Genomic DNA, 24,000 nt, shown 5'->3' with positions numbered 1-24,000 from the left:
ATGCAAATATTCAATTAAATAATATAATTCGTAATTAAAAATACAACATGGCAATATTAATTTTGTGTAAGAACTCCAAAGTTTTTACGAAAGTTTTGATAATTAATATCTATTAGATTTGATCGATTTGAAAATAATTCGATTGAACGTGATAAAAAATAATTGAAAATTAGTTAACTAAATAGATATAGATAAAAGGAAATGGAAACGGGAAGATGTAAGAACGTACATGGCTATTAACGTGTTCATTACGCTGGTTTAATCTTCAAAATACGGTTCAACACTAATGTCCAACTTGCGCGTTATTTCTTTCTAAGCTTCCCTCGTGTCTCGGCCTCGTTTTTGTTCTTACGAGCCCGGACGCGAATCAGACGCGCGAGGGTCTTTCGACCCTCTCTGGTCCGATTCTTCCGTTCGCTCTTTCGTTCTCAGCGCTCTCAATTTTCTGGAAAATTTAAGATAGCTCCTTCTGTAGCGTGTAAGTAAGTCGGCGTATAAATCTTTCTTGATAACATTTACGATAACGTCGTACGTATATAACGTAAGAAATTTGAGCCCGTTTGTAGAAGCTACTCAAGATAAATGAACATGGATGTTGGTAAATACATGTTTACGGATTTTACGTATTTATTGTTTAAAAGAGCTAAAGCGGATTAATATCGAATATGAGTTACATTTGTGAAAGATATCGCATTATTTTCTTAAGCATCTAATATTACAAAATTAATATTGAATAAATTCAATTGATCCGAAAGTGAATGTTTCGTTCATAATGTAAACTTTCTCGGATTATGTAAAACATTATTTTTGAATCTATTCCAGCATTAAAAATTCTTGATTTCAAGTACTAATTACTTTTACCACATAACTCATACATGTACATTTGTATCCATGGAGAAAATATTGATTTTTATGAAACTCATTTGTAAAATTTAAATCAAATCGATTTAGATATTTATCCACAAAAACGAGCGAATAATTTGATAATGATATTTATACAGTTAAGAAGGTAAAAAGGAATTTTAGTAATTAATACGTGTAATTAATGATGATAAATACATGAGGCACCTTTAAAAGATATGAGATATGATATGTGATATTCGACGTGACTCGAATGAATTAAATCTGAATTTATTAAACGAGCTATAAAATAAACGCTACTATTGCGCCTTAAGGCAATAAACCACCGCCTTCTTCTCCCTGTATTTACCTACATCCTATCATCTCACCATTTTATTTATGACAGGAGTGGATTTATTTTCTCTACATTCGCATACACTTTTTGTCAATGAAAAACGCTCTTTTTTACTTAATCACTTTTTTCCACTTGTTTTTTTTTCCCCCCACGAGAATAATCGTTATTTTCCAATAATTCGAAAATTTGGAATTTTTTAATCGGAATGTACCCCATATGCATCGTCATTTTAAATAATGATTTTACCGACAATATAATTCTTCACAATCGTTTTAATTCATGCATTCCTCTTCGTTGCATTAGACTCGAAATAATCAAGAATCGTCTGTAATGAAGCTGCATTACATTGTGAATGTGTGCTTTAAAAATTATGATCCGTAATATGAATATAATAGAAAATGAAGTACATACATACATTCGCTGTATATTGTACTCAACGTAAATGAAAAGATTTTATTTTTAATATACTTAATTAATGCGAAGCAATAAAAACAAAAGATATTTCATCCTTGAATTTTAATCTGTAAAAAGATATGAAACGCAAGTGCACGTATCTCAAAGGGAATTCTAGTAATTTAGAATGGCGCTCAGTTTATGTACGTAATCTTAACGGATTTGGAGTGGTCATTCATTAACGCGTTTCACCTCCGAACAGTCACGCCGAGTTAGATATAAACAGAAGCCGACGTTAAAATCGAATTTTCATGCTATTGAACGTAAGAGGAGCACGAAATGGAGATAGTATGAGAGAGAGAGACAGACAGAGAGAATAGTGCAAAGATATTCGCACTGAAATTTTACACCTCGATAACAAGCCACAGGCCCAAAAAAGCATGAGAAATCTAATTAAATGAAGCTCTCCGGTGAACGTTGGAAATGGGAATACAGACCATTTCAGGCCGATTCGAACGACTCGCTTTCGAAAAAGCCTCCACCATGGTAGATAAAGCGATTCCGCGCCAACTGTTTAACGAATGAAACGCTATTTCGTCGGTCGACGAGTCGTGCTGAATTTTGTCAGAGATCCATTCGGATGAAATTTCATTTCAATTAAGAGGAAATCAACAGCAACGTAGTCATCTATAGGAAAGTGGAAAAGCTCAATCGCGAGTCGGACCGATCGGATTTCCGTCTATTCTCGTGCACATATACGATCAAAAATTACGTCAAACTCATAGCGACAGATTCGCGTCGTAGGTAGATAGATAGGTAAAACAAAAAAAAAAGAAAAAAAGAAAAAAAAACGAATTAAATATCTTTAAAATATCACATCCGTCGGGCGAAATATTGTTTTTTTCCTTTGTTTTTTTGTCGCAGAGATATAAATATCTCCAGTATTCTCCGGGACTTGCTGTTACTCCTACAAACACGATAACCAGAAATTAATTATGTCACTGTCTCGTTGGACGTCACGTTGAATCTCGCTGTCATTTAGCAAAGCATTTAACGATAAGTCGGAATATCGACAAGAACAAAGGGCAATGATCCTTAAATGGAATGCTGTCCGAAAATATATTCATCGTAAATATAGCAATTAAAATCTGAATATAATCGACTGAAATCGTGTCTATGTTCGAATCTATACGTCGTTCTGACGTAATGTGCTTTTAAACGTTGGTTATTTTAATAACACGATTATAGAATATTGTAGATGATCGGGAACGATCGTTATTACTTGTTTCGAACGTGTCGTCATTGAACGATGACGTTAACGTATTCCTATCATCAATATCGGCACAGAAAGGAAAATACGTACAAAAGGAAAAAAAAAAAGAAAAAAGAGAGAAATAAGTAAAAAAAGAAAAGGTACATTGCATTTTTGTACAGAATAACGGCTTCTTTGGCGTTAATTCTCAGCGTGTAGCGAGAGAAAAGAAGACAAAAAAAAAAAAAAAAGGACAAAAAAAAGACAAGAAAAACCATGACTCGTGTAACGCATGTATCTACAAATTCATGGAAGAGATGAAAGAGTAGTAGTAGTATTAGTAGCAGTAGTAGTAGGAGTAGATGGAGAAGAAAGAAAAGGACGAGAGAAGAGCTAGAAAAGGATGGGGGAAAAGAAAGGAAGTAAAAAAAAATGGGGGAATGGAGGGTATGGGGAGAGAGAGAGAGAGAAGGGGAAGGAGAAGGAGGTGATGGGGGAGGAAAAGTGGTGAACAAAGTGACGAAGAAGAGAAAGAGGGGAAAAGAGAATCCGCTTCGAGGGCAGAGCGAGGCGGTCATTTGGGATCAATTTGGCGGACGTACGCCGTGCCCGTGGTATTATATACGTATCACGTCGCTTTATTACCACGGAGCCGAAAAGAAAGAGAGATAAACGATTAATTGGTCACCGCGGCGCGATATCGCTATATCACGATTAACGATCATAGATATTTTCGCACAAAACTCAGACTCGCGCGTGGTACATATTAGCATTCTACATAGTTAGAGATATACATATATAGATGCATACATTCATACATAGATATATAGATATTTGGCTGAACGCGATCGATGATAGGTACGCGAACGAGACGCGAGCCGAGAGCAAAGATAACGCGCCATTTATAATGGTCCACCGTGTGGCTAATTAATCGGGTACCACGTAATGCCAAAAGTAGTCGCGCACGCGTTTACTACCACCGAAACGTATGCGTTCAGCTTTTAATCGATTCTCCGTTTCGAGTATAGTAACTTATGATCTAATTCTATAGATTAATATCGATGACATATACGATGAAAGAAGGTTACGGAGATAAGAGAAAGAAAAAGAGAAAAAAAAAGAAAAGAAAAGAAAAAAGAGGTCAAAAAAAGGAACGGGGGAATGTGTACGCGTGCGCGAGTGAAAACTCGATGGGTATGTAAAAATAGAAAATAAAAAAAGATATATGTGTTCCGCAATTTGACGAAGGTATCGAAGATTTTGCCAGTGGATAAAAGCATTGACCGAGGTGTTCGCTCGTACGACAAGATGAAAGAGCTAGATCTCGTGTGAATTCAAAAAGATAGAAAAGAGAAAGAGAGAGAAAGAGAGAGAGAGAGAGAGAAAGATAGAGGCACTCGATTAACTGATTCAGGTATTCAGGATATTCCACGGGCGCGGATATTCGCGAAGGTCTTCGATTTTTCGTCGATTCCAATTCCGTTCGTCTTTTTATTTCTTTCTCTCTCTCTCTCTCTCTCTCTCTCTCTCTATCTATCTATCTATCTCTCTTTCTCTCTCGTTCTCTCTCGTTCTCTTCTCTGTGCATCTTCCATCCGTCGCGCCTGTTCCGCCGACTTTCTTTCGACGGAGATTAAAGATCCCTGACCCGAATCCCTCTGCAAAGGATTATCCGAAAGATATTACCGGCATCGTCGGCTTTTCATCATTTCGTTCGCTTTTCTAAGGGCTCCCTTCGCCATTGGCATTTAGACTCCCATATCGTATTCTATACGAGTATATATATATACATATATATATATATATATATATATATATATATTCCTTTTCATATTTTTCAACATCCCTATGTGTCGGTTTAATACGTAAAGACAAAAGAATAAGGTATCTCTCTCTCTCTCTCTCTCTCTCTCTCTCTCTCTTTCTCTCTCTAAATGTAACAAGAATAAAGATGCTAATAAAGGTCGACGACCGATGCAAAATGATACGAGAAACTAAACGAAAACGATAGGTAAGCTTAAAGAACACAGATCGTCGTATCTCCGAGGTTTCACGTTTTAATATACGAGGAAAAAGCAAGCCGTACTCCAAGAATACCAGAGTACCCGTGATGGTTCGAGGCTTAAGGGAAAACTTTAGTTTCCATGGTCGAGCATTTGTCTGATGTATAATTCGGAGTTGATTTTCCGAGCAAAATCCCGGCCATATTTTCTACAGCTCTTCTACGACTTCTCAACTTTCATTTTCCCCTACTAACATTTACCAACCATTCCGAGTTGAAAACTGCATGGTTAATACATGTGTAACACTTACTCTCTGATTATGCACTTACAACAAGTCTAAATCTCTACAACGATTACTGTCAGTATAACTAATCCATGTAAATATTTTTTTTATCTTCCAACGCTCGGCGAAGAAGAAAGAAAAAGAAAGAAGGATAAAACAAAAAAAAAACAAGAGAAAAAAAAAAGACAAAAAAAAGATGAAAGAAAGAAAGAAAGAAAGAAATAAGAAAAGAAAAAAGATGACGCGAACGTATCGGATTATAGTGGAGGTAGAGACTCGAACTCTTCGTTGGCAAGTTTATGCATCGCTACCTTTTCACAATGCAGAGATAAAAGGAGAGAAAGAAAGAGAACGGTAGAAGATGGGATAGGTCGTGAGGTAAGTATACTATATATGGTATTCGCGAAACATTTACCACGAGGATTTCCCCACGGTGGCTGCTGTCACGTGCTACTAGGACACGTGCCAAGAGTACGTCCAAGGTAGCTAAGAGGACTTTTCCCCCATTCCGCATCCGCCCATCCTTCTCTCTTCCATCTCCTTAAGCACAGTCTTGCGCAAAGCGAAGCCTTCAAGAGAAAAATAGCAAAGAAGAAATTCCAAAGGCGGATCAACGCTGCAAGACATTTCTTCGAATATTCCTTCTCTCTCTCTCTCTCTCTCTCTCTCTTTCTCTTTCTCTCTCTCTCTATCTTTATCTCTACCTCTATCTCTCTCTTTCGCTCTTTCGTTTTATCTCTTTTCTGTAACGTTCTCAAATAAGTCCGTAGGTACCATGTCTCGTCTGAAAGGGCCGTACGTTGACGTAACGAGCGACGGTAAACGTCGTAAACGTGGTAAATTGAGAAAGGCGCAAAACGAGTGTCAACGAGCGAATATACGAACGTCTTTGATGAGTCACCCGTCGATGTACGGTAAGTACTTACCTCCTCTCTGTACCTATATATATATATATATATTTAAGTTTTCACTTCAACGAAATACAAAAAGCAATTTCCAAAGTCATATACATGTATGTATATGATGGCGATGACTTGGAATCAACGCCGTCTGCTAAAGCAAAATATAAAATTCTCGAGTGGCGTTTAAATTTTAAAGCGACAATGGATTATATTCTGATGGCAGAACACTTTAGAAAAATAATCGAGGTTGAAAGGGAGATTAGACGACAAATATCTAAGTGAAATAGAGAAAGATAGACGACGAAAAAAAAAAGAAAAGAAAAGAAAAGAAAAGAAAAGAAAAAAATGAGCCTGTAAGAAAGAAGAAGAAGAAGAAGAAGAAGAAGGAAAGAGAAAAGCGTCGCAACGTTGCCGTCTGCCGTCCGAACCGAAATCTACGTTTCTCTCCTTGCGCTTTCCTTTAATTCCCATCGCACGTCAGCCAGCGCGAGAAGAGAGAGAGTAGAAAAAAAAAAAAAAAAGGAAAAAGTGATAAAAAACTGCCAGATTAAAAGCTGCTGTTCTTTCGCGCAAGCTGCCCATCCTCCGTGAAGCGCGAGCTGTGGCACGTGCCACCTCTACTCTCACCCCTCGCCCGTTTTTCACCTCTCTCGAGGGAGCCTCCTGGCAGAACTCGTAAAAAACGGAAAGCTCTTTTTCTATCTCTGTCTCTCATTGTCTCTCTCTCTCTTCCTCGCTCTCTCTCTCTCTCTCTCTCTCCCTCTTTCTCTCTTACTATATACGTGCGATTTTTCGCGCATGTAAAATTACATACATTTCACGCCTTCGCATCCGATCTCTTCTTAAGTTTGCAAAAGAAAATAAAACACAAATAAATAAATAAATAAATAAATAAATAAATAAATAAATAAATAAATAACGAAAGAACGAAAGAAAGAAAGAAAGAAAGAAAGAAAGAAAATGAACATCGAGATTTATCGTTCTTCTTATAAGACAGTCGAAAGTTTCTATCGATATATTTATCATGAAGAGTTCGTCTGGACGCTTCGCTGGCTCGCTTGCTCGCTCGCTCGTTCCCTAACTTTTGTACTAATCGGATTAGTTAGTTAGTTGACGGGAAGTAAGTGTTGTCCTTTGTTTCGTTTGCAGGAACCGGGTTCTCGTATCTTGTTACGATAAGAATCGTCAACGTTGCACTTTTGATCTGTTCGACAAGTGGACCGTAGACAATGAGAATAAGGAACGAAGAAAATTGTATACATGCGCAGATAAGCATATGAACGAGGGTTACGATATGAATCCGTTTACCCTTATATTGTCCCATCTCTTCTATGAGATAGGACACGGAGATAAATATAATATCATCGAAGGGTTCTCAAACAGGACAAAGTCCAATTTCCAAAGGGATTATTTCTTTTTCTTCTTTCCTTTTTTCTTCCTCTCTCTCTCTCTCTCCCTCTCTCTGTCTCTCTCTGTCTCTCTCTCTCTCTCTCTCTCTCTCTCTCTCTCTCTCTCTCTCTCGTTTTATTCTTTTCCTCTTTTTCTATTTTATCGGACTGAAAGATAGAGATAGATAGATAGATAGATAGATAGATAGATAGAGAGAGAGAGAGAGAGAGAGAGAAAAAGAGATGAAGTGACCTCCCTCGTTGATTTGTTAAAACGAAGAAAAGGGCTTCTCTCGTTTCCGAAGGCGTCATACGCGTAAAGCCACGGTGAAAAGAAAGTACTTTTCTTTCCCAATGGGCAGCTCTTGAAATATGTATGTATCGCATTGCGGTCGGCGGGCTTCACGATCTATGGCGACATATACGTCGACTGTAAACCAGGATTGAGAGTTCGATACCGAAGAATGGAAAGACCGGTAAGATCGGATTCGCGATTTATATTTGATCGAGTTTCCTCTCTCTCTCTCTCTCTCTCTCTCTCTCTCTCTCTCTCTCTCTCTCTCACCCTCTCACTCTTTCTCCCAGCCAGGATATACCTTTTACCAGTGCGAGTTGGTCATTTCTTGTGGTCGTATGAAGACGACGATCCCATCAGCACCACCGTCATAGTCCCAGTTACAGCCGGTGCCGTCCGAGGCCAAGCCAATAATTCGAAAGCGAGATCATTCCTTGCGACGTTGACGACTCCACCGGGAATGGACGTTCGAGATACATGAAAAGCAGGATAATCGGGGCCTCGTCCCTTCTATTTTCATCCTGTAAACTGACATTTCTCGAACGTTCATATTCATAGTACGATCAATCCCATTTTCCTTTTCGCATAAAACCTATTTCAGGAATTATAAGATACCGACATCGATAGATCTCAAATGACAAAAGAGAATTCTATGAATAATTAAAATTTTCTTTAATAAAAGTTTTCTTTTTTTTTCTTTTCTTTTTTTTTTTTTTTTTTTTTTTAAATAAAATCATTCCAATAAGAATCGATGATCATTAACATTTTTCGTACGTACATTGTTAAATTGTGATAAATTAATAATCGATTAGATCAAATAGCAAAAGCTTAAAAAGCCTATCGCCTGTAATCTCTAACACGAGGATTTCCAATAACGTCTGACACGATATATTTGCACTTGGATCTTCTGCGAAGAATGATCCTTTGAATTCTACGGAAAGATTTTGCCGAATCGCTAGGATGAAATATAAATCGTAAGCTCGGACTTACCAACGGTCTTGGACCCGTACCCGTTATATCGGTGTCGATCCTAGCTTATAGACGATGCGATACATATTGCAGTAGGAAACCATTTGCTGAAATGGAAAACAGTGGGCCTGGCAAATCTTCAATTTTTGCAAATACTTTTGTTTCACTCTTTTTCCATTTGTCAATCTGACAAAGAAAAATTACGATCGATTTTATTTAGAACAAATTCATCATCGAGATTCATTCGATTGTATGAAATAAAATTAATTAATGTTCGTTGTGATACGTTATCATCGCGATCTGTCTTTCTCAATAATAAGGTAGATGAGATCGTAGAATATCTATTTGTTAAATCGCTCGTTGACGTGTAATGTCGTCCAAGATATTAACATTTCTAATGCAGAGAGAATTGTAATTATCGTCTAATCGATCGAACGGATATACCTATTTACGACCGATTGGCCCTGCAAATAGAAAGGGAGAAAGGCCGAACTCTCTCGGTGGAATACCGCAAAGTTCAACAACAAATTCTATTTTGCATCCGCGGTTACTAAACCGACGTCAAACTTATCAAACAACGAATTTGTTATTTCAACTTCGTTCGGTTTGGCTACATGGCAATGAGAATGCCATTAAACTTTACTCCTATTATAGAAAAAAAAAAATAGAAAATGAGAAAAAAAAAAGCAAATACGTATTTCTCGGTGCGAGGCAAAAAAAAATTATATATACATCATTAATAATAAAAAATCAACCATTTTTAAACTTGAAAAAACTAGTACGAATTTAAAAGGAGAGAATATTCAAGTTGCTTTAGGTTAAACCGAAAAGTCGAGCAAGAGCGATAGACCACGTAAGATGTATAGTAGATCGATCGATCTTATCGAAAAACCATACGGATGAATCCATCCACGTACTTACCTATGTGTACTTACATACATATATATATATATATATGTATATATATATACATATATACACACCTATTTTCGTTATGCTCGAACGAATATCTTGATCGTTTTGCGAAGTTATTTGTTTCAAAGGAATTAGCTCGTTCGAGCTAGATCGCAAGGATAATCGCGAATACTCGAAATAGGTATAGTTTTTTGTTCGGTAATTTCGTACCGAATGAAAAACGTTTCTCGGTTCTTGTTGTTCAAGAGAGAAAATCGATGCGTAACATTGCCGTCGGTAGCTCTGAATATTCGACGTTCTACTCTCCTCTCTATTACGTACCAACCTCCTTCGGTTCGGCGGCGAAAACGTTTTAGATCCCTGCTGACGCTTTAATACCCGTCGCTCCATGGCAATGCGTTATTACACAATTACACCTCGATGGTGGAATAATCGAGTTCCTGCGCATGAATAGAACTCGAATCGCGAACGATTCACGACAACGACGACGACGACGACGACGACGACGACGACAACGACGACGACGACGACGACGACGACGACGACGACGACGACGACGACGACGACGACGACGACCGAATAACCAAATTCAAAAGGTAATTGTCGCTATTCAATGGGAAGAAAAAAAAAATTACCTCCTTCACCGAACTAAAATACTTTCTTCTTCAACTTTTTTCCTATCCTCTCGTGTTCGCATACGGCTCGTAAAGCGTATAACTACAGAACGAGGAAAAACGATCGATAAGTTAAAAAGGATCTCGCTTGCATACGTATCGTCCACTAAACTATGAATGACAGTGATCGCGTTGAAAAGAAAGAGAAAGAGAGAGAGAGAAATGAATAGAAAGAAATCTATAGTACTCAAGGATCATAAATTAGATTAGAGAGCACTCAAGTGATAGGAAAATTATACTAAAAGTAAAACGTATTACCGTAACCGTGGAATAAAAGTGACTAAATGATATATATATATATATATATATATATATATATATATATATATTCACTGTGTTACATTGGATTTTAATTTTAAAATGCATTGGTACAAAAAGTTATTATGCAAAGTACTTCCACATTCAACATTTAAATATATAAAAAAAAACCTTTAATTAAGTTTTAATGTCAATTTTTTATTAATAACCGATCTAGAACTTTTATGACTGTTTTAAAATATATTTAATCAGGTGAAATCGCTTGGGCATATAAAATCAAAATTTTATCATTTGACGAAATGAAATTTCGTCTTTTGACATTTTACGATGATACATAATTATAAAGTTTTTATCAAATCATATAAAGTTGTTATTGATGCATATTTACAAAATTGTTTTAATTCCGATTTTTTTTTTTTTTTTTTTTTTTTTTTTTTTGTTAATAACAGATCTAATATTTTTACGACTATTTCAAAATGCATTTGGTTAAATGAAATTCTTCGAACATATAAGGCAAAGAATTTAACATTTCATGAAATAAAATTTCGTCTTTTGACATTTCACGATAATGCATACTTACAAAATTGTTTTAATTCCATTTTTTTTTTTTTTTGTTAATAACAAATTTAATACTTTTACGACTACTTCAAAGTGCATTTGGCCAGATGAAATTCTTCGAACATATAAAACCAAGAATTTATCATTTTATGAAATAAAATTTCGTCTATCGATATTTTACGATGATGCATATTTGCAAAAAAGATTTACGATCATTAGATATTGGTATAGATATGCTGATATAAAATAATTGAATAGAGAAAGAGAAAAAGAGAGAAAGAGATAGAGAGAGAGAATAATATTTTACGAAGAGAAAGAGATAGGAAGAGATAGAAACTAAGTCGTGTATCGTTTGTAAAATAAATCATGATCGTATAATGTATATTCGTAATGACGTATATACGTATAAGGGCCGTCGATGAAATTGCAGTCGACATTTCCGCGCAACTTGCAGTCTGCCGCCAAATCAAGGAACTCTTTCATCATTGTCGCATAGCATGCAAAGTTAACGCTAACGCTTTAATATCACGTCGCTTGGCCGCGATGCTTTATTACACAATTACGCAGCGTTGACGGAATAATCAAATGGAGAAGAGGTTATAAGAGAAGGGAGTGTTCTCTTATTCCTCTGAAAAGGGAATATGGGAGGAGAAAAAAGGGGGGAAAAAAATGGAAGAGGAAAAATGGAAGGAAAGTAAAACGGATACGAAAGGAGCGGAGATAAAAATGTAAGAAAGTAAGTGAAACGGCTTGAGGAGGATATGGTGGGGGGTTAAAGGTTATCCAGCAGAACGAACAGAGAGAGAGAGAGAGAGAGAGAACCCCCGGTGAGTCTGAGATAATGCTAGCTGAAAAATAATTGCGGCTACCCCGACGAATCGCCGATGAGACTCTCGGTAATTTGAATATATTCTAATGAAACGATCTTCCATGCTCGCTCGCACGCTTCTCCTCTTCTTCTTTACCATTCTTTCTCCCCCTTTCTTTGACCTTCTTTAAGAATAGTAGAGAAACAGGGAAGAGGGGACGAGAATTAAAGAGAAAAAAGAGGGGAAAATTCGGTAAAAAATGATAATTATAAAATCGACGTTGAGAAACGCCGAAGAGAGGAGAATATTATTACTAAATCGGTATGGTTAGCAGAGGGTCGAGAGAAAGAGAGAGAGAGAGAGAGAGAGAGAGAGAGAGAGAGAGAGAGAGAGAGAGAGAGAGAGAGAGAGAGAGAGGATAGATCTATGCAGATAAGAAGAAACCGGAAAGAAAAGTATGCGAATAAACGTTAAGAGATTCGTTGGGGGGAGGGGGAATTTAGGAAGAGGAGAAACCGCTATCAATTATACGAATCGTCCGGCTCGAAAAGCGACATTGGACTAGAGCAGCGCGTTTTGTCCGTCTCTTTCATCGCTGACGAGAACGACCGGTCTCGTTTACCGTGATGCGCGTACTTTTAGCGTGCGAAGCCACAGAGAGAAAGGGGAAAGAGAAAGAGAGAGAGAGAGAGAAAGGGAGAGGGAAAAGAGAATGAGGGAGATAAAGGGAATGAGAATAAACGTACCGAATAACTGACAAACGAGAAGAAAGAGAGAATGAACGCAGAGACGAAAGGGAGACAAAGTCAATGCTCGAACGAAGAGCTCAGGTCCACTCTACACAACTGTGAGCAATATTTGTTATACCGAATCGGACCATGCTTTTTTTCCTTCTTTTTTCTTTTCCGTGCACCGTTTCATCCACCGTCGTAACTCTTCTGTTGTCTATACTATAGTGTTTTCCTTCGAAAAAAAAAAAGAAAAAAAAAGAAACTAGACGATAAGAGATAACAAAAACGAAACGAATTTATAAAGAATCTATACCTCGTGCCGTAGAATTAATCGAAAATGAGTCTGATACTTGCAGTTAACTCGAATTCTTTTATGAGTATCAAAGTACTGTATTTTAATAGACTTCCTTTGGTAACTTGGTCACCTTCACCGATACACTACCCTATTACCTTTAACCCTCTTCGGCAACGTTTCACGGTATACACTCACGAGTACATATATATATATATATATATATATATATATATATATATATATCCATGGATACTTTTCGAAGGCGAACAAGCCGATTAGCATAGAGATGGAGTCGTGGCTGTTTATGCAAATGTGTCACGATACACGAGAACGCGGTGGTAGCGGACGTTGCCTGGCGTCGCCTTCGTTTCGTATCCTACAACCGCCTCGACGGACTTTGAATCGCACAGTTTCCGCGACCCTACGAAAGAAAAGCGAGGCTTATGTCGATTATTTTTATGGAGATGCCGTCGAATACCTCCTCCTACCAACTGCATTGCCATAAAATTGCTATACGATCCTTTTTCAGATTTCTCTTTCTCTTTCGTTCTCTTTCTCTCTCACTTTGTTTCTCTCTCTCTCTCTCTCTCTCTCTCTTTCTCTCTCTCTCTCTCTCTCTCTCTCTCTCTCTCTCTTTCTCTATCCTTACTTTCTTTTCCAACGTAACGTTTTCCATTTGCATATAATCCGTCGCTCGCAAATAACCGACCGATCCGCCTTTACTAAATCTTATTCTTCTCTATCGTCCATCTAACGAAAAAGACGATTATCCTTGGTACAAGCCCGTTTACTATATTTATTTAACTTTGAACAACTTTCAAATAACGATTGTTCCGACGACTCTCGGTATCTTGAGAAATTCGTTCTCGTGCACGCACCCAACCCCAATTCGAAACTTTCAAAATGCTTTAGAGAAGTGTTAACAACCGACTACTTGGGTACAAACTTATTGTTTGAGAAAAGACATTAAGGGATAGTTAGCGACAGTCTTCATCAAGTATCACTGAAGCGTTCAGAAGAAAGAGGACGACTTTGTTTGAAACTTATACGTTGGAAAACTCATAATACTTAGCACTCATAATAATTAACAAAATATTCGTATCGTTTAAAACAAAAACGATTATTTCATATCCTTCGAACGGATAAACGATTAAACGTATAAAGTCAAAGGGATAAAAGTTATAAGTAGATGAAATACCTTTCATGAATATATTGGCAAAAGGATATCACTTTTTCATATCGCTAAAATTGAAAAATTCTTCGGACGTATTTGGTGTATATCCTTTGGAATATCATTCGCTTTCAAATAGAAAATATACGTCTAAACTTATCGACTGTATTAAGAATGCAATCGATATATATCTATACGTGTAACATAAAGGATGCTTTGCGCAACAAGTACAAAGACGAAGAAATAAAGGAGATATTTCATTTTCTAATATAAATGTCGACGATAATGAAATTTCATAAATGGCCAATCTATGACAAAATTTCAAACTTCAAGTCGGGAACAATAACGCGAGATAAGCGAACGGACCGTTTTAATTGAACGGCTTATCGGGATTATATAAATCGCTGATAATCAATTACCATAGAGAGGCATCGTAGTACGTGCCTGTCGGCCGGTCCATTCGCGAACGTAGATCGCGGCTTGTGCCAAACGACAGCAACACCATTAGCATTGGCATTAGCATTAGCATTAGCATTAACGCCGACATCGACGAGCGTTACCACCGAGAATCGTCCTTCCCCGCTCTTCTGTTCGCCCTCTATGAACATCTACATATCTATGGTCCGCTCGTACGAGGACGTAACCTCTATCCACACACTCTTCCCCCTTTGCAAGTATATGTCGTTTGAAATCGGCCGTCTGTCCTTTGGATTACACGGTGATCCTTATGATTAACGGTATCACAGCTTCGAACAATTCGAGTTTTCATTCAGACCGATCGTTCTTTATTTTTAAAAAGAATTTCTTTTCGTTGGTACTACGACTTATCCTTTTATTTTTACTTTTTTTTCTTTTTCTTTTTTTTTAATAGACGCAAATGAATACGTCTTTTTTTCCTAAATAAAAAGGAGAAAAAAAAAGGAAGTGTCTCTGACAAATTAAATGTCGACGAATTAAAAAAAACGTTAACGCGATCGAGCTTATTTCTTTTATCAGGTATTACGTTGGCGATTGGATTGATCGCATTAATGATCGAACGGTCTTCTCTTCATTTCCTTTGTTCTACCTTTTTCCCCTCTTCCTTCTTTCTGTTCTTTCCTAGTAACATATATACCTCGATAGAAGCTGTTGCATAGTTGGAAAGGATTCCACGGTCGAGCGGCAGTCTTTACTGGCAAAGGGGTTGCCTTGACAATAGACCATTCTGAAAGAGGCGATATTAACCCGCCTGTAGTAGAAGCCACTTTCGTAGGCTCACTCATTGTCGTGCCGATTGAAAACTCATCGTCGACGATCAACCGTACCACGCGAACTAATCAGGGCCACGTTCATTATTTGTGAGCCGCTCGATGCACAAGTCTTCAACGTTCGTACAAATGAAAAAGGTAGCTTCGTCTACATCTATGTCAAATTTGACGTCGACGCTGACGCCAACGAGACTATGAAATGCTCTCGTTTGTTGTTCGCGCTCGATGCGCCCGACGTAGGTAGACAGATAGGTTGATAAAAGTATATATAGAGGCATAGAATACTACTAATGCATACACTCGTTTTTTTTTTTTATATCATTTCATACGAAGAAAAGATTTACCATCTCCGTATGATAAACGAGAACAAAAACTACATGGCATTAATTAATAACGATGTTATTCGACAATCCTATTCTATCGTTTAAATCGATAGTTTTCAATCTGTTCGCTTAAATAATTGATTTCGATTGCAATTTCAATTAAAGTGAGTCTTTTGAGTGCCGTTTCTCTCTCTCTCTCTCTCTCCCTCTCTCTCTCTCTCTCTTTCTCCCTCCCTTCTCTTCCCTTGGTTCTCCAACGGTCACCGTTTGGCTTTTACAAATACGCTTCGATTTACCACTATTTATCTTATAACGTTCGCGTACGCCGACGGTTTACTCGTTGGAAACGAGTGAATCAGATCGGTTGAAACGAAAAGAGAGAAACTAGAGAGTGAGAGAGAGAGAGAGAGAGAGAGAGAGAGAGAGAGAGAGAAAAAATGTTTTGTGATTTCTTTTGATCTGTATACCGGTTACAATTTCTAAATGCGATTTAAATTTAGTGATTTTTAATTTTCAGAATTACAAACGGTACTACTAACGCCAGGAACAACAGGGCGAATATATGTATGTAGAAATTTCCACGTGAAAGGTTCCAACCGCCTTGCGCCGACTCGACGGCCACATTCTAGGCGCATCAAGCTGCGCGCATTGTTTTGCAATATTTCGCGCGGTAATTGGTCTGGAAATTGCTATTTCCTGAAATTACAATGTCCTCGAGGCTGGGGCTTTATTCAGAGGACTTAATGGTACTTCGTTTCTCTGTTTTATCCAACAAATGTAGCCAGTCAGCCGATTAACTCGTCCTTGTAACTCTTCGTTCTTATTCTTTACCCTACTATTATTAAGTCGCATGAAGCTTTAGAATATTCAGTCTTTTCTATAAAAATATGAAAACGATTTGCGTTCACGTCGATAAAAAAAAAAGTTGGGCCCAATAACATTTTTCTCGTAAATGAATGTACCCGTTTAGAATCCTTCGTTACGAAAAATGTCGTCGTCGTTGTCGTTGTAACATCGTCGATTTTTCGCTTTTTTTTTTTTCTTCTTTTTTTTTTACACAAATTCTTCATAGATATCTATGGCATTAGAGGAATTTGGGGTGGTGGGGTTAAAAAAAAAAAATATATATATATATATACACATAGCTATATGTATAAAAAGAATAATATACAAGAGAGTACGCGTGTTGCATTTATACTCGAAGGCGACCAAGCTTTTGTCTTTCCCATCCTTTGTTAAACTTCCCCGCTATTTTCAGGCATCGTACAACGCGAACCTCCTGTTTTTGTCTTTCTTTTCAATATTCTTTTTATCTCCTCCACTATTTCGTTCTTGTTCCTTTTAATTTTGATCATCTTTTTTTCTTTTTTGATTTTTTGATTTTTTCTTTTTTGTTGTCACTCTTTTTTTTCTTTTTTTTTTTTTTTTAATTTTTACATTAGGCAGGTCAAATCTCACACACGTACGCGAATCTCTACGTCTCATTCTCTACGTTCCGCTAGCAAGGACGTCGCGGCGAATTCAACGCGTACTGCATACCATCGGGAATCGACATCGACGAGCGAAATCGAGGCAAGCCAGATGAAAATGGACGATAAATTTCATACGAATGTCGTCCGACGCTGCACGGCGGAGTTGTAAAACGGTGATTTATTTACAATGCGAGCTAATTGATTTACTATCGCGGCCGTACGGTGGGTGGACGTGTTTTTCAGTCGCACCGTGTTCTATCCCTTTAACTTGAAATCATTGTTTCGTCCTCTCTCTTTCTCTCTCTCTGTTTCTTCCCCCCCCCTCTCTCTGTCCCTCATTTTCGTTTCTTTTCTCTTTGCCTTTCTATTTGCGACTTAGCGATCATTTCTACTATTATCACGGGACTCGAAGAAACGATAACGATAATTATATTCGCACGCAAGGGAACAACTCGAGTCTTTCTTTTTCTTTTTTCTTCCTTCCATTCTTTCTTTCTTTCTTCGTGTCGAGTCAATTCTTAGAAACCGTATTGTTAATGGAACACAACCATTGCACGAAAGTTTATTGAATAATAATTAGAAAGCATTTCCGCAGTCGGAACAAATTTGCGCTTTTTGTTGATAATGACAATACGTCAATAACACTGGCGCGGATTATACTGATTGATTTATTAAATATTATAAACGAATCATTTCTCGAAAATGAGGTCTTAGGCTGAACGAGGCTTGACGCATACATAATGCGGCCGCGCGATCGATACGACCCCATTTGGGCTTTTTTGTAATCAACGACACACACTATTCACCTTCGTTTCTGTGGCGAGCCACGAGTACGTTAATACACGTGCACTAATTCTATATACTTATAAGTATGTATATATGTACACACATATATATATATATATATATATATATATATATTTATGTTAAAGTAAATACAATCGCTAGAACACCTGTGAAAATACCTAACTCGTTGATGAGTTGCACGTCACACCCTTAACCCGCATTCGATAGCGTCAACGATTTTAGCGAGAGCTCTTCGAACTTCAACGATATTTGTAGTTTCTCATAATCCAACCTCGTCAAAGCAAACCCCGCGAGAACGTGCTCCTTCGTAAAGAGCTCCCTATCAAGGGAAAGAGCTTACGTTAGTGCTAACGTTTTCGAATCGATAACGATTCAACGACGAAATCGATATTTTACAAAGAATCATTTTCAACCACTTTATTTATATCATAAAATATCACCCGTGAACTTTGATAAATTAATGATTTTCATTTAATTTAATAATTTAATTAATTTGCCGAAAAGTTTTCCATTGGTTTAATTAAATTCAAGTTCAAGAAATCTTTCCATTACAGTTCATCGTAATACTAATCCATGGATAAACTTGAATACAATTCTTTTTAACGCGTAATAAACGGCGACCGAAAATCTGAGCCACGCTTTCGGTGAATTTCCCATTGATGGCAAAGAGCCAAAAAGTGAGTTCTACTAACAAAAAAAGAAAAAAAAAATAAAAGAAGAGGGTTAAAAACTTTGTCGCGTGTTCCGAGACACGAGGTAGGTAGGTACTTCCACTGTACTATGATCATCCTATGAGTTTTCCAATGAGAGGAAGAGAGAAAGAGAGAAAGTGGAAGAGAGAGAGAGAGAGAGAGAGAGAGAGAGAGAGCTCAGTCAGCTCTTGAAGCGAACGAGCACGATTATTAGAGTCGAAGGAGAAAAGCGTAGAAATGGTTGGACGGCGATGGACGGACAGCGAAAGGGGAAAAGTGACGCGGAGGAAGGCGGAAGAAAAGGGAAGAGCAGTCAGTGTGTGGCACGACATGCACTGGGAGAGCTCGCTCGAGAATCAAAGGTCGACCACGAAATAGCGTGCGGGCTTGCTAGGTGGATAGAGGGATAGAGAGAGGGAGATATATATATACATAGAAAGAGAAGGAGAGAAACCGCTCGCCCTCTTTTGCCCTTTGGTGTGGCACAATGGCCGGCCATTTGAAGCTTTTCGGACTAGTTCTCCCACACATCCTCCATCAGTAACAACCACCACTAACACATTATATAAGGCGTCTCTCTTTCTCTACGAGATATTTCTTCACCTCGAAATCGTTTTATTCTTCCGCGCGTAGCGCATATCGCAAAGTCCATTGTCATGAAAATAGCTACGTTACTGCAGACGTTTGCCTGCCAATCACCGTTGTCGAAGAGCTTATACTTATCGACATTTTCTATCTCCTTTCTTTCATCCCCAAAAATATGAAAGATATACCTACGAGACATTTGAGAAAATTCGATAATGAGTATATTCGGTATGAAAAAGAAAGATTGATTGAAATATTCTTTATTAACATTCATTCATTATTGCTGTAAATCAAACGTTTGCAAATATTACATATTATATATATATATATATATATATATATATATATATATTTATATATGTAAATGAACTGATAAATTGAATGTTTTGTCGTGAAGAAAATTATGTCGCTTTGTTGTCTCTTCTAATTAATGGGACGCGATAACACAGAAATGAAATGAAGGAATAAAAACATGAATACATATAAACGGAATAGGAGGTATGGCACTGTGTTATACATGGAAGACTAATTGTAAGAGAACTCTGTTACGACGTATAGAGACGGACAACTCGCTTTGTCAAAGTAAAGAGAGCCCATTTATTTTACGACGTTATATATTGTATCGTACTATTCCTTTGCGAATTATCTAACGATTTTTATCATAGAATCATTTGTAAAATGATGTTTGTTAAAGGTAAACAGAGTTCGTGTGTTTCCTCGAGAAATTGAGATCCTTCGATAGAATGTTAGACATTCCACCGAGAAATATATATATATATATATATATATATATATATATATATCAAATTTGATTTTCCAGGAGGATGCTTAAGTGCTGCTAAAGGATACTGTACAATGTGTGTAGAGAATCCGTACGGGTTCCAAATTTCGCGAAAGAGAGAAAGAGAAATAGAAAGAGAGAGAGAGAGAGACGAGGGTAACGTACATACACATAAATCTCGGACGGTGGAGTTCTGACGACTTCTCTTACGCGTTAAACGCGCGCTTGATCCAGGCCGACGTGCTTTATGGAGCGCGGCTCCGTACCGGCGGCGAATCGGACGAAATGCGAGGCGCCATATTTCCAACGGATGTAGAACGATCGTGAGTTCGTATCGTAAATGAAATCACGTACTAGTCCGTTGAACACGGAAACGTAGCCCGCGTAAACGATTCCGTTGGTTCTCGCGAGTGCGCTCGCGCGAGCGAGCGGCCTCGTGCATGCGGAATCGCGTTACGGTGTTTCTACGTTAGCTCGAGAGCCATGAGAATACGAGAAATGGCAGATCGAAGAGCAAGGAGAAAGGGAAAGAGATAGAGAGAAAGAGAGAGAGAGAGAGAGAGAGAGAGAGAAAGAGAGAGAATCATTGGAAGGAGAATCGCGACGACGTATAGTTGGAGTAACAGATACGTTCGAACGTGGTTACATGTGCACGAACTAAAATCAATTGTAATCAAGACCGGCGTATAAATCAAATCGTTCGTGAGCCAGCCGAAAATGGGAAAGGGAGAATGCACACGTCTTTCCCTTCGTCTTTTCTCTCTCTCCCTCTCTCTCTCTCTCTCTCTCTCTCTCTCTCTTTCTCTCTCTCTTGTTTTCCCTACGATGATTTGTCGATGGTACGCTATAGAAATTTCTCGGCACATTCTAAAGGAAGGAACGAACTTGAGAAGGACATTTCTCTTTCCCTATTTCTCTCCTTCTCCTATCACTTTTGACATTTCGTCAGATAGGCGCTCGCATTTGCAACGACTGCAAACTTTATAAGATTTTCAAACGTCAGTTTAGCACCGAGATAAAAGCTTTTCAAACAAAATTTTAACGCGCATGCGTCGCCCTTATCTAACTTCGTCGTATGAGAAAGGATAAGCAAAATAATCGCTATAACATTTTAGTCTTTTCAGTAGCCTCTGGCTGTTTCGGCGAACGCGTTTGCCCGTACGCAACCTTTCGTACCGGCCACCTGTTTAAGTTTCATCATCACTTTGAAACCCGATAATGCGCTTTTCATCGTGAAAGTTTGCGACCGCGATGGTGGAAAGCGCGAGCAAGCGGAAAATGAGCGCGACGAAGCTCGGATTTCGAGTTCGTAGGTCAACAACAACGAACGAGCTTACCGATGGTTATTGGCCTTCGACAAAATATTTCCCTCGCCGTTATTATTCCACTCTTTGTTCATCGGCTCTTCGAGTCCTTCCAACGTTATATATTTTTCCAGCGAGTTCAAGTTTTATTCAATAAACGATTAATTAAATAATAATTCGTTTTGCGTAACTGCGAATCGAGCAGCGTTCGAACTGCTCTTGTGCACCATTAAAATCAACAATTTCTTTTATACTCGTGCGTATACCACTTATCGTAATTTAAATCACACGATCCCATTTGTCGTATAAAAATATTAAACTTTTTTTTATTAATACAAGTCTGTAGAAACGAATGACAAAAAATAAATAATTTTGATCATAACTCTATATATATATATGAAACACAACTTGTAAAGAGATACAAAAGAGAGAAAGAGAGAAAGAGAGAAAGAGAGAGAGAGAGAGAGAGAGAGAGAGAGAGAGAGAGAGAGAGAGAGAGAGAGAGAGAGAGAGAGAGAGAGAGAGAGAGAGAGAGAGAGAGAGAGAGAGAGAGAGAGAGAGGTAGAGAAAGAAATTTAATGAATGTTTAGTGGAAGGGAAGTATCGTATCGATGAAGAGGAGCAAAGCGTATTGTAAACCTGACGGAGCAGCTGACGTTGAGTCCTACTACTGCTGACATTGTCAGATGTCCCGTACGAGACGTCCCTCTGTATGACTAAAGGATAGAAACCCGCACACGTACGCAAGATTTCCTTCCTAAGAGTATCTTCGAACACCATTTTCCATTCTCCGAATTTGATCGATCTAGATAAGGAAAATTTGGAAACCTGAAAAAAGAGTGTGAGAGAAAAAAAGACAGAGAGAGAGAGAGAGAGGGAGAGAGAGAGAGAGAGAAAGAAAGAGAAAGAGAGAGAGTGAGAAAGGACGATACATATTTTCCTTTATATCTTCCGCCAACATAATACCGTAACCGTTTTGTCGTGCGACATTGTGACACAGGAAGGAGGTCGGATTAAGTGCTCGAATTACGCGCCACGGGTCGGACTTTGTCCTCCTTTCTCTGGAGGTCTTATCCTCCGTGCGATCTTGGCGGCTCGCAGCGCCTCCGACGTCGTACTTCTTAGCTCGTAAAACCGTAAAACCGAGCCGGCTTATAAGCGTAAGCGGCTCTAATCCAACGAGCCGCTCATAATTTAAAGTCGTTTAATATGCACCCACGAATCTATTCCGGCCATTTACCATACCCATGTACCATGCTTTTTGCAGCCTAGAGTTTCTAGTAAGTAACAGAACGCTTTCCTTTTTTATTCAATATATTATGTAAGCCTATAAACGAGAACACGTATCACAATGATTTGCCATAATTATTATTATTATTATTATTATTATTATTATTATTATTATTATTATTATTATTATTATTAATATTATTATAATTCTTTTTTTCTTCTTATTTGAAAAATCTTTTCAATCTAACATGGTAATTAAAGTTTAACCTTTATAAAGAAAATAGGGATTGATAATAAAGTTAAACGGTGGATGAAAGTATGTGCAAAGTATGGCAATTCAATGAGGATTATATTTTTTCATTGGCTATCGTTCGTGCGTCAAATCCCAAAGAAAAATTGTCTTTGATATTCTTACAAGATGATAACGAAACAGACATTCTCGAGCCTTCAAATGTCTTCATAATTTCGTAACGAGTTTAACGATAGTTTAAAGTTGATCGACGTACTCGTTCGAGACTCGATGGGACGGACAATCGGGTTTAGATAATAGCAAACGTACATCGTTCCTATCCATTTCTTCAATTCAGGGTATTCTCTTTTCGCCATTTGTTAGTGTCAAAAAAAGAAATAATAAATAAATAAATCGAATGGTTGCGTGTTTCAATATGTACCGTTTCATCTCTATCGAATCTATCGATTACTAGTGGATCCTTCGCGAAACAATGAAATATTACTTTTGGCTTCGTTCACCGACGGAAGAGTGTATATATAGTATTTACAATGTTAAAAAAAGAACAAAAAGAACAAAAAGAACGAAGAGAACAAAAGAAAAACAAAGGAAAAAGAGAACGACAAAAAGCCAGAAGAGAGAGAGAGAGAGAGAGAGGGAGGGAGGGAGGGAGGAAGGGAGGGAGGGGGAGAGAGAGAGAGAGAGAGAAAGATAACAAAGAAAAAATAACAAGTACGAATTGTAAAAGGAAGAATGCTCGAAATCACTATATCTGAATATTGCGAGAGTATAAAGTGATCGTTACGATATTTCATTGTATTTTCATTAGAAAGTGATCGAGTAAAAATGTTTAAACGTAACGATCGTATAAAAGTAGTACGATCGTAAAGATATACCGTAATACGATCGGTCGATGATCAACTGGCTATCCTTTTAAAAAATTTCATCAAATCCTATAAAAGCTTATAAAAAAAGAAAGATTGGGAAGGAGGAAAGAAAGAAATAGTTATGTGCGGTTTCTTTTTACGAGCCAACAAAACTTACGATACGCTCGAGTTGTCGTCATCTTGATCTCGGTCGTTTATGAGTCTCATCTTTAATACTCGACAATCGGTTTAATTACGTACGACATATTCGAAACAACAATGACGCTTTCGATTATGGGAATCGCACAATTTGGATTCGTCGATTACTTAGGCAAACTTCCAATGCGCCGGAAGGCGCTCGTTTATGTTTACG

The 24,000-nt window shown here is 37.8% G+C and overlaps 1 protein-coding gene across 6 annotated transcripts in view; it reads right to left on the bottom strand.

The window, feature by feature from the left end:
- The window catches only part of LOC118444870 (neural cell adhesion molecule 2), a 194,150-nt gene that overhangs the window by 141,941 nt on the left and 28,209 nt on the right, over positions 1-24,000 (bottom strand). The gene's annotated exons all lie outside the window — the stretch shown is intronic.

This window comes from Vespa mandarinia, chromosome 1, assembly GCF_050613455.1.
Source record: "Vespa mandarinia isolate Hongniang chromosome 1, ASM5061345v1, whole genome shotgun sequence".
Lineage (NCBI taxonomy): Eukaryota > Metazoa > Arthropoda > Insecta > Hymenoptera > Vespidae > Vespa > Vespa mandarinia.
The sequence above is the reverse complement of the archived record's forward strand: the minus strand, read 5'-3'. Positions and strand labels throughout refer to the sequence as shown.